General features: G+C 34.9%; 1 long non-coding RNA gene across 1 annotated transcript in view; it reads right to left on the minus strand.

Annotated features, from left to right (window-relative positions):
* Positions 1-128: 128 nt before the first annotated feature.
* Positions 129-18,162, minus strand: part of LOC138710166 (uncharacterized) — a 77,384-nt gene continuing 59,350 nt past the window's right edge. Inside the window, exon 6 of the long non-coding RNA XR_011335130.1 lies at positions 129-9,524. This is a non-coding gene — a long non-coding RNA (uncharacterized lncRNA). The remainder of the gene's footprint in view (positions 9,525-18,162) is intronic.

Raw genomic sequence — 18,162 nt, forward strand, 5'->3', positions numbered from 1 at the left:
TTTTCGATTCTCATTTTAGCATAAAAAATTCATTGAATTCTGCATCCATATATTAGCGTGCTTAAAAAGTAAATTTCCATGCCTGAAGTACTTTTAAGCACACTAATTAGAAATACTGAAAACATAAATTCCAATTATTTATTTATTATAAATATTCTCAACACAATTATTTAAAATTGAAATTACATTTGGAGATTTGATATATAAATTATTCACTTCCGAATCACTCACTTTTCTAATTACATTTATCACTTTCATTGTAATAATTGTATATTCCAAATTACATAACAAGCAGAAAACAACTTCATAACAACCAGCAAAACAATCACTACATATCCAAAGGCCATGAAATCTATCTCTTTTTATATGAATATAATACACTTTCGTCTTCAACATCATAAGTTCGCCATTGCGTGATAACGAATCAACAATTTCATTCTCTTTAAAATATAAATACATTTAGGATTCTCGAGTGACTGTTCAAAATATTTTGCACGAAATACATGCGAAACCAGTGTTTTAAGCACTTGCCGTGTTGGACAATCTTCACTTGTCATGCTTAAAATGCTATTATTTCGCAACTTGTTGCATAAATAGCAATTATAATTATGATTATTTTTATCCCTTTATCTTTTAAACACATTTACAAACACCCATTTTGTAAACATGTCCACATTATTATTTTCAGTTGCAACAAATAATTTTGCATAATGTTTTTATTACATTTATGATTCAAGAGTACTTTAATACTTTAATTAATAATAAATCAGTTTAAGTAATGTATATTTTGCAAGACGCATGCTTCACCCTAAGCCTGAACACTGCGGGGACAGCGTGACTGTTATCAGGGAAGACTATACAGGTTCTAACAAACTTAATTACCATTCAGCTCATGCAATCTGTGATTTTTTTTCGAAACTAATTTTGAAGCTATTGATGTTACTGACGTAACACTCTTTAATTATCAACTTCAAATATCAAGGTTTAGGACAACATACTGCCAAAATCTTCTGCTGAAAAGGTAGAAAATACAGGGAGAAGCTAAGTGACGAAAAAATTAAGAAATCAAGAAAAGAATGCACAGCAGAAACCACTTTAAGAAAGAAATGGTCTAGAGTGCAGAAGAAAAAATAAACTGAAAATAATAGTAAATTACGAATGAGAAAGTACAGAGAGAAATTAAAGGCTGAAGCAATGTTAAGAGATGTTGGATATGATTCACCATCTAAGTCTCAGTCATTGGGGAAGACAATACATCGAGCACAAAGAGGTCATTACCAACATCTCCAAGAAAGAAACGTGCTGTTGTGAAGAAACTTGCTGAAAAGTTTGGAGTCATAGAAACTTGCGAAATTAAGCAGAAGGAAGGTGAAAACTCTCATGATTATTCAGCTGTTTCACAATTTTACGAAAGTGGTCTAGAGTCTACTGTATTTCCAGAGCACAAAGATTATGTCACTTTCATCAATAAAGATCCAGAAAAAGAAAGAAAACAGAAGAGAGTGTTTATGATGACAGCAATGGAAGCATATAGTTTTTAAAAGTGAATATCCCATGTTCAATTAAAAAATCTAAGTTTGCTAGTTTACGACCAAAATACAGTATATACTTCCAGTTTCTGAAAAAGATAAAAATGTTTGCTGTTGTCAAATGTGGACCTTCTTACTGACGGATTATGCAAGCGCACTGGAATATCCTTTCTACTAATAAATTATTAGAAATGTCCACATGTGATTAGAATATCGCATGCTACTTGGAATGCCAAATGTAGTAATACTGAACAGTTTATAACAAATCTATTCCCAGATAGTACAGGTGGACAGACACATAAAATGGAGGCAGTCACCTGTCCTCCTGAAACTGCAAGAAATATATTGATCAGACATCTTAAGGGTTTATGCAAACTATGTTTCTATGCAAAAACACAACTGCAAGAAATAAAATATCTGAAAGGAAATCTTACAACCTAACATGCTGTAGGCTATTACAAAAAGATTTTGCAGAAAATGTTGGAATAAAACACAAGGATGAAATGTCCACACATTGAGTCAACAAGGGTATTATCACATTTTCAGCTGTTTTGAATACTTTAAACAGTACAAAATCATATGCATTGGTCACTGATGATGTGTAACATGTAAAAGGTGCAGCATTAACATTCAACAGAATCATATTGGAAGATGCCATGCACAGCGAAGAACAGAATATTTCCACATTCTGTTTGTCAAAAAAGTGTACAATATCGTCTTGGAAAACTCTACAATATCTACTAAGTCCAGGAGAATCGTCCATTTATATTCTAATACTTATTTTTACTGTTCTGATCGTAATTTAAATACGATAAATTTCTTCCATAAGTTAAACAGAGATAAATGTAATTTGCAGTGATTATGTCAGTAACAAGTGAATGTTACATCAGTAATATTATTTGAAATGTCTGTTTTGCATGTTATTTACATTTAACAAAAGTGTTAATGATTATAAAAAAGGTAACCTACTGTATATCAGATTCATAAATTATACAGTATTCATATTGCCTTTTTACTATGTAACTTCACAGAAATTCATCATTAAACATTTATTATAAAATCTATGTCCATATCATGTTACGTCAATAATAATAATTCATTATGCGCTGTTTTAAAAGTCCTGATAGAAAACCCATCAAACAGAAGAGCATGAAGGGTTTTTTAAACTACAGGGGCAATGCCTGCATGAAATCAATGTGAACACGATTGTCCCTGGTTTAGATCCATGACTAAATATACTGAAAGAGATTTGTAGCTTGTAATTATTGTGATCATAGACACCTGCAAAATTAAGGGTCATAAAAACTTTTCTAAAAACGTATGCTACATGGTTGTGAAACTTGGACTCTCACTGTGGGAGGGGAAAAGAGGTTAAGGTTGTTTGAGAATAATGTGCTTAGGAAAATATTTGGGGCTAAGAAGGATGAAGTCAGTGGCGTATACTGGTTAAAGGGTTTGGGCTACCGCTGACCCTATTATTACACAAAATATATCTAACAATTACTTTAATTTTAATTACTATGGTAAAACTAATAATACAAAATTATTACATTATGTTATATTATAAACTTTTTCTTTTGTAATTTCCTTGGGCTACCGCCGGTAGCTCCGGTAGCCCGCAAAATACGCCCCTGGATGAAGTTATAGGAGAATGCAGAAAATTACACAATGCAGAACTGCACACATTGTATTCTTCACCTGACATAATTAGGAACATTAAATCCAGACGTTTGAGATGGACAGGGCATGTAGCACATATGGGCGAATCCAGAAATTCATATAGAGTGTTAGTTGGAAGGCCGAAGGGAGAAAGACTTTTGGAGATACCGAGACATAGGTGGGAGGATAATATAAAGATGGATTTGAGGGAGGTGGGATATGATGGTAGAGACTGGATTAATCTTTCTCAGGATAGGGACTGATGACAGGCTTATGTAAATGTGGCAATGAACCTCTGGAATCCTTAAAAGCCAAAAGTAAGTAAGTAACAAAATAACAAATCTCTGTTACACAGAAAAGTTTCCTAATAGCCTAAGAATGTGTGTTTCAAATATCATGCATATAACATTAATAGTTCCGGAGATATAAAGTTATTAACTATTTTGTGTGAGAATAAAGCAAACAATTAAAGTTACCAGAAATTTCAAACAAAGTTTAGTGTAATTTAAAAACTATGTGCACCAGAGCTTTAAAAGTGACAGCTAAAAGGTTCATAAATGTGCATCACATTTTGTGTCATCAAACTTCTTATTGTAATCTGTTTTTAAGTTGATTTTAGTTCCTTTCTTTGCTAACATATCTGCTTTCTCGTGACCATTCAGTCCACAGTGGGCCGGGATCCATTGGAAGACCACTTTTTTATTGTAAATGTGGGGAAGCAAGAAGGATGACGACTTCATTGTGAAATCCAGAGCAAAAAAACAACACACACATACACACACACACACGAGAAATGAGGGGTAGTTTGATCGGTGTTCATTATAGATGCCTGTTGCTAGTAGCCAGAGTTGGGGTGTAGTCAATATATACTGCAGGGCTGTGTCTTCTGCAACTGGTACTGATGATTTTAATTTACTTCTTTTGTGGTTTATGGATGGAAGTATAGAAGAATGTGTTCCAGATCTTCATCATGATTATTACACCACAGACAAGTAGGATTATCAGAAATGTGAAATCGGTGTAGGTGTAATTGAGTGACAATGTGATCTGTTCTGGCTCTTGTTAGGGCAAGTTTTTGTACATTTCCAGGTCATTTGGTTTCTTTTGTACAGACTGTAAAATTTTTCCTTTGTCAGAAGAGAGCCAATTGTTGATCCATAGGTTTGTAAAATGAGACTTCACTGAAGCAAAAGCACGGATAGAGATACCACTTGAAGAGGTCTTGGTTGTAAATACGGTATGTTGCCTGTTTTGCAATATTACCAACTTTCTCATTTCCAGGTATACCACAATGACTAGGTATCCATTGAAATGTTATTTCCTTTTGGAGTTCTTTTAGTTTACTTAGTTGTTTCCGAAGTGGAATAATTCTATGTGCACATAGGTTTGGTACATATTTAATTATATAATTGGAGTCGGTAAGTATGGAAATAGATTTTTCAGGAATTTGAGTAACACACTGAAGAGCAGCATCAATAGCTAGCAATTCAGTGTCAAGACTGGAGGAGGATGAACATGGTATGAAATAACTTTCTTGATATTTTGGAATGCGTCTGTTTTATAATGCTTATATACGATCAAAATTGACCTGTGGATGTGAAATATGGGGAGGAGCATCAGCAACTCATCTACAAAAAATTTCTGTTCTTCAAAACTCAGCCTTAAGATTATGTTGAAAATGATTATTGGAGGTTGGTTTCCATTATATGTCAAAATTAAAACTGAAATGTTTTATAAAAGTTTTGAGGTCTAGAAAGTTTACTGATCAGTTAACAGCTGACTGGGAGGTGACTGGGGCGTAACCTTTGATAATAAGTTATCCTGGAAACAACAAGTGGAGAAAATTAGCTCCCAAACTTCAAACCAACTGAGGATCCTAAAACGCCTTCCAGGATGCAAATGGGAATGTGCTTGCTCAACTTTAAGCACTACATATCAAAAGTATGTTCTTCCTGGAATGTAAAACACACAATTGGTCGACTCTAAGACTGTAAAAATAACTGCTGTGGATGCCATGTTGACCCTCAGAGAGATCCATGCTGTTGTATGAAGAGCTAATCAGACTATCGGATGGTCAATACTGGTACAAATACGAAAATAAGAAAGAAACCCCAAAACACAACATGGATTTGTGAAGAAAGTACGTAAGCTAAAAGAACAATATTCAATTATATCAAATGAACCCCAACCCATGATACAGAATCCAACTGAAATAGAATCCCATGACTGCTTCACAGACCTAAACCAAAGTGTTTTTAAAAAAGGAACAGACACAATGAGTCTAAAGCTTTTGGCCTTGGAGACTATCAACAGTAAATACCCAGAACCCGAATGGCTCAGAATATACACAGATGGCTCACAAATACATGGTTACCCAAATGCAGGAGCAGGGATATACAGCTACATCTTCATTTTTTATAAATCTAAATTTAACAGAAGAAATACTGAAATCAGAAGTAAACACTGAAATACTGAAACAATTGTCTTTAGAGACAATTAATATTAGGTACCCTCCACAAAACTGGCTTCATTTATACACCGATGGATCCTTGATCTCCAGAGAACAAGGTGCCGGTGCAGGTGTTATGTGCTGTCTCTTCTCACTTTATAGATCTCTTGGGTATGGAACAACAAGTTTTGATGGAGAAATCATTGCAATAAGTGAAAGTCTCAGGAATCTTCTATGCCACATCAATAAATTTAAAAATGCAGTTATATTGTCAGACTCCAAAGCAGCTATTCTATCAATCGTATCTAAACACACACCTTCATCTCAAACAGCAGAAATAACTAAAATGCTCTCTCAATTAATATCACTCAATAAAAGAATTGTATTCCAATGGATACCATCCCATTGTGGAATCCTGGGAAACTAGAATGCGGATGCTTTAGCAAAGCACTGCTACTTACAGACCTGTTACTAAATCTACGTATTACTCTGTGAAAAGATTTATTAAATCTACATACTTAGACTTCAACAAACAAAATTTGATAACACAATCTCAAGGGAAAAAATGGAACTCTCTGCATCATAATCCACAGTTAATTCCCGATTTACCACGAAAATCGTCTGTAGCTGCATTTAGATTGGCAACAGGCCATGACTGTTTGGCCAAACACCTGCATAGAATTGGAATATATCAGTCCCCTAACTGCCCTTTGTGCAACTCAAACCAATAAATGGATTCGTAACACCTCAAAATCTGTGCTTCAGTGGCTGGCCATGATAATACCTCTGAAAAATATTGGAGTGCAAGAAGTCAAATGACTTTATTGTCAAATGCCTGGCATTAGAAAACAACAACAACTATTTACAAATCCACCGGATCATTCAAAACAGCGTTCGATGGAGAAATCAAGCCATTCAAACAGCATTAAACCAACTTCTACTGCATCTTGGAAAATTCTCCAAGACTGTCATCCTGAGTGATTCAAGATCTGCCATAGAATCCATTGAGCTGCTGCATCAGTGGAGATTCATGACTGCTGCGAGACACTGAGGAAACTCAAATTAGCTCCTGTGGATCCCTGGACACTGTCACATTTCTGGCAATGAACAGGCAGATACATTAGGGAAAAAGCTGCCATGCTCACTAGTTGCTTCAAATCAGTATCATACCACTGCTCTAAACTCTACAAATGAAGGAACAATACCTCATGAGTTTAGAATCAAACTGGAAGACTTTTTTACATGGCCAAGACAAGAAGCTCTATCAGTTTGGGTTACTTCAAACGCCCACCTGCATGCTCTGTAATCTGGATGAAGATATGGACAGGGCCCACTTAATGTGATGCCTGGCCCTTCGCAGAACAGAAACTATTGGGAAGCCAGGATTAAGATAATGAATCAGATGGACAATTGATGACTATTTGTTAATGTTCCATGCCATTAGAGAAATAAATAAATATTACCAATTCCTTTCATGATTTACACCCTATCATAAAGTTCACCTCCGAGTCAGCTGTTAACCAATCAATAAACTTTCTAGACCTCAAAACTTTTATAAAACATTTCCGTTTTAATTTTGACACATACTGGAAACCAACCTTCACTAATCATTCTATACACAGCCTTTCTAACCACCCAGAAACTCATAAAATTAGTAAATTTCGTTTCCTCATTGATAGATTATTAACTATTTCACTAAGTAAATCTAATTATAATAAAGAATATAATTATATTATCTGTTTAGCCCAAGATAATGGTTTCCAAAAACATACAGTAGACAGCCTCCTCCAAAAACGTAACAACAACTTACAAAAAACTCAACACACTTTTCTTGAACCAATAACCCCTAAAAACATGGACAAGCATGACCTACTTTGGACCGATTTCTAACCAATTGAACAACTTCTTCAAAAAACACAATATGAATATAGCCTTCTGCACTAATAATAAATTAAATAACGTCATACCTAATAAAAAATTTCATAATAGAGATCGACTTCAAAATAGTGGCATATATATGCTACAATGGAAAAATTGGCCTAGCAAATACATTGGTCAAACTCACAGAAATTACCAACCCAGTTTAATGAAAATGTTTCCGATTTCAAATACAGTAAACGAATATCAAAGTTTGCAACCCATCTGACAGAACAAGGTCATGAATTAACCAATATAAATAATACACTACAGGTCATTCATCCTATGGGTGACAATCCACATATACATATTGCTGAAGAATGTTATATTTCACAAGCATTAAATAATGGTTTATCCCTTCTGAATGAGCAATTCCCAAACATACATAGTCTGCTTTATAATTTAATTTCTCCTTACACACATGACTTCCGATACTCCAATATGCTTCTTCCCCCCCACCCTTCAATTTGATGTTACTTAGTCCTTTTGTAAGCGCAACGTTCGTCAACATTTGTGGCTGAACTTTATACAAGAACGGATATATTTTCTTTTGCTCCGTCTAGGTAAGTAATTTCTTTATTTAATTGGTTGCCCCCCTTCTTTTCGTGTTTCGTGAATTAACATCATTTGGTTACAAATCATAAATAATTTTCATTTTTAATCCTTTCAATATCGTAAATAAGAATTTGTACATACTTTCAGATTACAAGACCACGCATGTCTCAAGTGTTACTCCAGTCTTACCACACATGAAGCTGCATATTCACCTCTCTTCACTACTCTGCCAATTCGCATCAGCATATCAATCTGACATTTGTAAATGCAGCCTTCATGTTAATCTTGTTATGCAGTCACATTGAATGGTGCTTATGCTATTTATATAGCTTAATCTTATACTCATAAAAGTGGACTGATCATTTACTTTTTAACAATTCTATTCTTGTACATACAGTTTTTACTGTTTTATGGTACTATTATGAATTTTACTCACTTACTTGTGACTCAATATGTGATATCATAATTCATTATGCATCCGAATCTATTTTATAAAACCCATGGTTTCACCGATTGTTTATAATACTTCGTTCATAAGATTTTGTAGGTTAATTGGGGATCTAATGATGGTTCCTTGAACCGAAAACATTCATCAAAATGTTAAAATAAAACATTTATGTTATTGTAATATTAATAAAACTTTTGGAATTTCTCACAGCTTATCGGACCCAACATGGTCTTTAAATATACTTTCCAACAAAATACCACATAATCTTTAAAAATTCTAGAACATTCGTAATTACTAACTATATTCAAGAAAACAAAGGAAATGCATGAGTTTAGCTTGCAGTAAGTCTGTTGCCATTCACAGATTAATTTCAGTGCACTTTAGTGGCAGCAAAAGAAAAGAAATTTCTTGGGACGAAGTGTTAAAACAAGAAGAAACAAGAAAAACGTACACCCCTTTCCTGTTGCATGGCCATAAAAATATGATTAATTTATAATATGCCTACAGCTCCAAACATTTCTAAGCATGTTGTGCCTATCGGAAAACGAAGGAATTAAATGGAAAATTCGACCACATGTGCTTAATTATCGCCGCATTGAGTGGAACCTAGGGACGGAGCATGAGATTCAGACATTTTTAGCACATAAAGAGAGAGATCGCCAAACAAAATGAAAGATTTAATGATTGGTAACATTAAGGAGTGCACATAATTCACTACTACTGTAACAGCTCAACTTTGAACAAGTGGGGAGGGAAATATAAGAACAGGCTGAGGGCGATCTATCTGAAAAATGGCTTTAGACATACAATTTATAACTACTTACGCATAAAACGACTACAAAGCCCATAAAATATATATCTCAAACATGAACAGCAGCAACTCTTCGTTGTTTCCTCCTCCTCCTCATCTTCTGCTGATGTGGGAGCTGCGGGATAACACACAAGGCCTCGAATGGTCCTGGGTAGCCTGCAAGCAAAATAAACTGCATTCACAGGCTTTCATTGAATGGCATATTAATAGGGTGAGGAGTCATATGCAACTGCATATTTTACTGTCCATTTGCAAGTGATGTAAAATCATTTTAAACAGCTGTAATGCAGAATGTTCAAAATCAATTCTACATATTTTTGCATATTTCAGGTGTTCCTGTACATAAGAGACTGCTGAGCATGTAATGTAGCACATTTTCAGGTATAAAGTCCCAAATTAAGATATTTTGTAAAACAATAATATTCTGAAATGTTTGTCAGCATATAATATTTTTCTCTTAAATTGTACCCAATGGCGATAAATTCCTTGCATATGCAGTGTGGGTGTGCAAAAACCAAAACCACCACACTATGCTTTTGCTACAAGAAGCATTCCCAAACACCTCTACTTCATCATCATCCATACAAGTTGTAGGCCATTACAATCTCATAATAAAGAGGAATTTTCTCCCCAGCTCTTTTTGGGACGTACCAGAGATCTCTTCCAATGGGACTGATAGTGAAGCATAGCTTTTGGGATTCTAGGGGATCTCATACATTGCAAATGGCTCATCCATTTGTTCTCATATTTCTATATGAAATGGAGTATTGATTCCAGACCAAGAGGACTTAAATATAATAGAGGGGTTCAATCGCTGCTAACTCTTTTAACCGACACTACGAACGCTACCATCGTTTCTTACCAACATTCCGGCACTGAATTCAGATGCCAAGAAATGGACAATGAGCATGCGTGCTTTTGGTTTAAGTTGTCAGTCCTGTTAAGGTAGGAAGGTGAAAGAAAGAACCGAAGGAGAAGGAAGACATCTTGATTTGTCTTGTATCTGTTGTGTACTGTGAAAGATGCCATCGTATGTGAAGTGTGAATATTTGAATTATAGAAATAAGAAGGACAGCCACTCAAATAAGTGTTTCTTCAAAATATCGCGAGATAGTGAACGGTGAGTTTTCATTTACAATAATAGTAATTTTATCACTTAAACAAATTTGATGTACTGTAGATTTTTCTAGTCACGTGCATCATTATAAATTATATAAGATACCGGATACTATTCGTGTGTGTGTGTGTGTATATGTATATATATATATATCTATATATAATAATAAATTTAGCTTCCCTTATGGAAAGGTTGCCAGATTTGATAAAGCGTATTACATACAATTTGGAAACACACCTAAAAGGTAAAATGATATACATTTGAAACGGTTAGGAAATCGAATATGCAAAATGTCAGAAAAATTTACACCTAAGTAGCGTTTGTGATCATTTACAGTTAAGAAAGGGGGGGAAATATCATCAGAGAGGTTAGAATGATTTGAATGCCATATACCACGAGAAAAATAATAGTACGGATTGATTGGCATTGATATCTAAACCAATTAACAGCCATCGGTTAAGATAACTTGAAATTTCCATTATCACTCCCATACAAATGATTTCTCAATATCTGAACCGATCCTTTGAGGGCACTAATGGCTATTTCCTTCACAATGCTGTGTGTTAGGCCCAAGTTTTTACATGTGTTGGCAAAGAAGGAGGATATGGTACCTCGTGCTCCCACCATCAGACCTATCACATCAATGTGGGACAGGCTATATTTATCTTTATAGAACGGGGATTGTTGGTTCATAGATCCGTTTCTTTTCACTGTCCACCTCATGCAGTTGATCTGCATGTGTCTCAAATCTGATGGTGGGATCAAGAATATATGCCGAGTTGTTCTTAATGGCAATGATATCAATTCGCCGAACACTTCCTTGTGTGGCTAGTCCCTGCACCTCTTGATGGACTGTAAACCCTACTTCCTTCAGTGCCTCGGCCAGCATAGAACAGACAGCATGGTGACGGATGTTGCGAAGGGTCTCACTATAGGGGCAGAAGCCAAGGATATGGGGAAGAGTTTCAATCTCGCTGAGACAGCGCCTACAGCGGGTACCATTCCGACTTCTACCCGGTACAGCTCGGACCGGAGTGACATAGCCTATCATTTTAAGGGCGTCTATCCATTCTGAGAGCGTTAGACCTTTGTGATTTCTTATCCAGCTGTTTGCTAGGGGGAACTCTTTGTTAAGAATCACTCCTTTACCCTTTTGTTACAATGTACACCAATTTTCAAATTCTTTGTCTCTTAAAGCGTCTCTAACTTTTCGAGAGTCCACAAAATTTCACGATTATTTAAAAAAGAATTAGCAGGAGTTAATTTAAGGCTCTTTAAACATGTTTTACTCTCCTCAATAAGGTCCCTAGTGGAAGTAATGTAAGGATCATTAGTTTTGTGTAATACCCTTAAGCCGTTAATGTGTTGTAGCATGGATTCCCAGCATACCTTAAAAAGACCAAGACCTTTATATTTACGATGTGTATATATCATAGAATCGGGTGTGTCAGCTGGTAGTTGCAAAATTTCTTTCAGAGTGCTTTTAATAATTTTATCAGCATTATCTAAAAAAGTATTGGGTATTGTTTTCAAGGGTATTGTCTGAAATGTGTAGATTAATGATGGGCAAATTGAGGAATTTAATATACAAAACTTTTGATCAGGATGTAATAAAGGAGACGAAATTAGCAAATCTAATCTAGTTTTCAGGTCGTTTAAAACGGTTTGGGAATCGAATATACAAACATCAGAAAAATTAACACCTAAGTAGCGTACATGCTCATTTGCAGTTAAGCATGTGATAGTAGTGTCATCAGAAATGTTTAGTTGATTTGGATGCAATTTACCGCGAGAAATATTAATAGCTACAGATTTATTTACATTTATATCTAAACCATTTGAGAATAAGGTGCTTAGGAAAATATTTGGGGCTAAGCGGGATGAAGTTACAGGAGAATGGAGAAAGTTACACAACACAGAACTGCACGCATTGTATTCTTCACCTGACATAATTAGGAACATTAAATCCAGACGTTTGAGATGGGCAGGGCATGTAGCACGTATGGGCGAATCCAGAAATGCATATAGAGTGTTAGTTGGGAGATCAGAGGGAAAAAGACCTTTAGGGAGGCCGACACGTAGATGGGAGGATAATATTAAAATGGATTTGAGGGAGGTGGGGTATGATGATAGAGACTGGATTAATCTTGCACAGGATAGGGACCGCTGGCGGGCTTATGTGAGGGCGGCAATGAACCTTCGGGTTCCTTAAAAGCCATTTGTAAGTAAGTTATATCTAAACCAATAGCTTTGAAACGATCAATAGCATCCTTGTGAGTTCTAAAGCAGAGTTTTTGTTTTTAGCTATGATAACAGTATCATCTGAAAAACCAAGTACAGTAATAGGTTTTAAACCTGAAACAAGATTGAAACCTTATTTGGCAGCGATCGAGTCTTCTGACATTTCATTAAGGATGTGATCAGTACATAGATTGTATAATGCGGGTGAAAGGGGCAATCCTTGCATAACTCCTTTTCGCAAACCAATGGGATTAGTTTTTTTATGATTGTTTTCTACTCTAGTGGAATTATTTAGTTGAAGTTTCAAAATTAACGTTTTCAACAAGCTTGGAATAACCAAGCTATCTAATGTGTTTGATAGGTACAAGTGCCCGATATTATCGAATGCCTTACTAACGTCAAGGAAAACGAGAGTTGCATCACATTTTTTAGATTTTGCGGACATTGAAGTGGATCTGAGAAGGGATGTATTAACTATTGTTCCTGGAGAATGTGTAAATCCCCTCTGATGAGGATTGAATTTTATGTATTCCCGAAGGCATTTATCGAGGACACATTCAATTACCCTACGTAACACGGAACAAATAGTAATTGGTCTCCAGTTTTTAAAGTCATTTTCGTCACCAGAGTTATAAAGGAGAACACTTCTTGCGGTCTGGAAGCATGGAGGTACGTGCCCAATATGGAGCATTCTTGTAGCTATGGAGGAGATGATTTCTGCAGCAGTATCATCCTTCAGAACTCTCATCAGGACGTGGTCTGGGCCAGGAGCGGTGTCCACCGCGATTCGAGATATTGAAAGCGCAACTTCTGACTTGGTGATAGATTTCTGGAATGTATCATCTAATTCGAGTATTTCTGCTTCGGTGTAATGGGATGGATATTCTGATCGAATATTGTTATTTGGTTGAGAAAAATTTGAACTGTAAAGTTGTTGCATCTCGCTGACATCTAATTTGCACGTTGGTTTATTTTGACTCAGTACTGTTCTTATTGCTTTCCGCCGTTGATTGAAGTAATCAAATTGTGTTTTCTCATAAAGAAATCTGTTTTTTCTTTTCTGTCGGTCTCGTTTTGTGGCTCTTTCTGGGTTAGTGGATCTGCTGTAAGTCCTCTGGTTATTTAAATTTTTCTTTAGTTTTCTTGCTTCGTAATATTTCCTGGTTGGATGTTTGGGTCCAGGTAGATAATCAATTGCTTCGGATAAGAAAATCAGGAATTGCTGTGTCACATCATCAAACACATTGTCGGATAACTGTGCGCTAAATTTATCATTCCAAGTAGAAAGATTTTGTTTGTAGAAGGATAAAGGACTTGTATTAGCAGTAGAGTGGTTTTCAGAATTATTAGTTAAATTATTGGAATTGTTCTTCCACACGGTGGTTGAACATCGGGGTTGTTTACGAATGAGACGTTCTCGATGAATATCTGGGTGGGATTTACTAATATGTATGTTGAATTTAAGAAACATTTTTCACAATAATCACACTGAATTTGATTAGAACTCTGCGTTGTGTTACAAGTATCTAAAGAAATATTATTTATGTCGGTTGACTCTTCTCCTGTTGCAGCCTCCATGTAATAAGAAATATAAAAGATTTGCTTATACTTGACCAAGTAAGGGTCTATAAATTAATAATAATATATGGTATTTGTAAAGTCTCATATATCGCAATAGTCTCACCTACAGTATATTCCAAAACTTATATCAGACACAGCACAGAACTATAAAACTTTCATATCACGATATGCAAAACCAATAAAACCTGGACGTTGTTGATAAAATGTCTATAGCAACACACAACATTGCAGGAAACAAGGCGAAAAAGTCGCTATTTTCCAAAAGTCATTCAATAAATCATTATGCGAATACCACTTTGTTTAAAAAAGAATAATTACTATGTATATCTTACATAAAATAAGTCGAAACACCTTAAATGACACTAATAAGTTCACATAAATAACGTCAAACTGTTCTGTTTCTCCGATCTCATTCCATGGCCATTCCATAATACATATATGTATTATATTTAATTTCTGTATTATGTATTCATCTAAATTAACAATACCACGTGGTGGATATTTTTCAAGAGAAGGATCTATTGCAGTTATTCTTTGTACTGAAACTCCGGTACCCTACTGCACACGACACCGATGTTTGATTTATCTGGTTTGCTACAATTTTAGAAGTTATTTTCAGTGATTTAAGTAACTTTATTCTGTCATGTGTGATGAGGCAAAGTACCGAATGATAATCACAGGAACGCTTGTTTGTATCTCTTTATAAAATCACTCAGATAAAGCAGAAAATCGAAGGGATCAGATGCACTGAGACATGGTAGTTTATACTTAAACCGTTTTACTACAAATTTTCAACATATAAAAAGGCTAACCAAAAAAGTATTACGAATGGAGGAATTATTTATATTTTATCTTTAAGGTCACTGGAGCAATTTCTTTTCATTTTCTAGCATATCCCAGTGATTTTACAAGGTACCACGAAATAGTGTTCCTGTGCTCATCATTTATATTTATATTATATTATATTATATTGTATTATAGATACATTATATTATTTATATTTATCCTATTATTTTTATTTCCCTTTTTTATTTCAGATACAAGGGATGGCTAGAAGCAATGGGCAGAGAAGACCTAAAGGTGAATCTGCCCAAGAAATTGCATAACAGCTTTCGGTGTGTGCGGACCATTTTGAAGATAAGTACTTCACAAGTACCCTCTGCACACATTTGAATAGAGAAGCCATACCTTGCAAAGTTCAGGCTATCTCCATCGGTCAAGGTAACCATATACTTCTTAGGTATCATCAGCTTACTTCTAAAACCAAGTCAAAATTTATTATTTTTTAAAATGAGTCTCCTGATAACACCTCGTTAGTATGAAAATGCTTCTACTTTTTGTATACAACAAATGCATAACAACTGTTAGCTGGGTATAAAAATAAAAAGTTCTTATGTGCAATTTTCTGAAATGCAGTTACAAGATTTTTTAAAATAAGCCGATGATATGCAATTTCAATGCTTCAGAACTACACACATACAGTATATTCTGTCAAAATTGAAGATTATGTAATTGTTATTTATAGGAAAAGATAAGTAGCCTGTATTGGGCTTAGTAGACCCCATAACTGCACCCTCTATTCGTGGTGTTATAGGCCTGCTTACTCTTACTGTTAGTTTATAATTATATATTTTCTGTTGTTTCGTTTTATACAGATTCTGCGGGACCTAACACCAAAGAGGAGAAAGATTCGCATCTTTGAGTACAATTGCATCGTTCGAGAGGAAGAGTTCTCAAGACTACGCAGAAAGAACCGAAGATACACACTGCCCTTGCATGTATAAAGAGTAAGGTTCCTGGGCCATTATATCAACCAGTAAGAAATTGTATCTCTTCAGATGCACGGTGTGTACAGAGGAATTGGTGGTCACTAGAAATGAAAACAAAGGCTCTTAACATTTATTTACAGAGCCCAAGTTCCTATAGGATGATTAAGAAGTTATTAAATTTCCCTTCAAAGCCTCCATTGCTTAGAGTATTGCAAAAGTAATAATAATAATAATAATAATAATAATAATAATAATAATAATAATAATAATAATAATAATAATTTATGTATTTATTTAATCTGGCAGAGCTAAGGCCAGTAGGCCTTCTCTTCCGCCCAGCCAGACTCTAATTCTAATTGAATACAATTGCTTACATAGTTATTACATTAATATCTAGACCATAAAACAACATGAAAGTAAATAATTAAAGTTGGATAAGTAATGTTAGTGTGACAATAATAAACATTGGTAAGAAATAGTTATAATAATAATAATAATAATAATAATAATAATAATAATAATAATAATAATAATAGTAATAGCAATAATAATAATAATAATAATAATAATAATAATAATAATAATAATGAGATAATTTAGATATTTAATTGTGATATATATATATATATATATATATATATATATATATATATAACCATTAAACATTGAGAAACCTGAAACAGCTATTATTGTTAAAAGATTTGTTAGAAAAATATTTTGTTAGCGTATTCTTAAATTGGTTTAATGTCTGACAGTCCCTGACATTACTCGGTAGGGAATTCCAAAGCTGAGGAACAGCCACAGTGAAAGAAGACGAATATGAGGATGTTCCGTGGGAGGAAATGGATAACATTGAGGAGTGTTGTGATCATGTGTCTAAGTTATGATGGGTGGATAAATTCTGAAAACGAGGCGCAAGATAGACAGGAGTGGAGAAATGCAATATGTGAAAGACAAGGGAAAGACAGTGGATTTTCCTACGATCTTCTAGACGGAGCCAGGACAACATTTCGAGGGATGGTGTTATGTGATCAGCCTGGCGAATATTGCAGACGAAACGGACGCACATATTATGAACATGTTGTAGTCTCTGCGCCGATGTAACGCTTAGGTCAGTAAACAGAATATCACAGTAATCGAAGTGGGGCATCACGAGTGTTTGCATTAATATTTTTTTCATGGAAAAGGGTAGAAAATTCTTCAATCGCCTAAACGAGTGTATTAATGAGAATACTTTTTTGCAGGTTTCTGAAACTTGAATGTTCCAATTTAAACTTTTATCCACATAAACACCTGGATTCTTTACTGATTCACTGAACGGAATTTCGGTGCCGTATATTTTAATCGGGGACAAATTTGGTATGGTAATAGTGCTTAACAAACGTGAATGGCCCACATTGATTGACTATGATTTTTCTGGATTTAGTTTAAGTCGTAATTTCCGTGTCCATGTCCAGATTGAGTCCAGATCGTCATTAATTTTAGTTACCACTGATGATGGTTTTAGTGATAAACTATTTGACATACTAAGGAATGCCTGTAGTAAGATAACTGAGACTGACAAACTGTGTTGCCTTATGTGGGATGAAATGTCTTTAAAAGCAAACTTGTGCTACAATAGTAACGAAGACATCGTAGATGGCTTTGAGAGGTATTCTGGCAATTATTCATCAGATAGAATTGCCAACCAAGGTCTTGTGTTTATGGTTAGAGATATTAGAAGTAATTACAAACAAGTTCTGGGCTATTTCTTAGCACATTCAAGCACCCCTAGCAATACATGAGTTGAACTCATTGTCAAAGCAATAGAGAAGCTGAGAAGCATTGGTTTAAAAGTAGTAGCTACTGTTTGTGATCAGGGCTCTAACAATCAAAAGGCGTATCATTTATTGGAAGTTACTACAGATCAGCCCTCCTTTACAATAAATGACAGGAAAATTGTACCATTTTTTGACAGTCCACACTTGATTAAAAGTACACGAAACATGTTCAAAAAGTATTCTGCTAAGTTTTACGATAATTACACTGCAAAATGGGAGCACATTGTGCAGTTATATAACTCAGATAAAGATAATGAGTTTCGTGC

This window comes from Periplaneta americana, chromosome 12 (assembly GCF_040183065.1).
Source record: "Periplaneta americana isolate PAMFEO1 chromosome 12, P.americana_PAMFEO1_priV1, whole genome shotgun sequence".
In the NCBI taxonomy this organism is placed as follows: Eukaryota; Metazoa; Arthropoda; class Insecta; order Blattodea; family Blattidae; genus Periplaneta; species Periplaneta americana.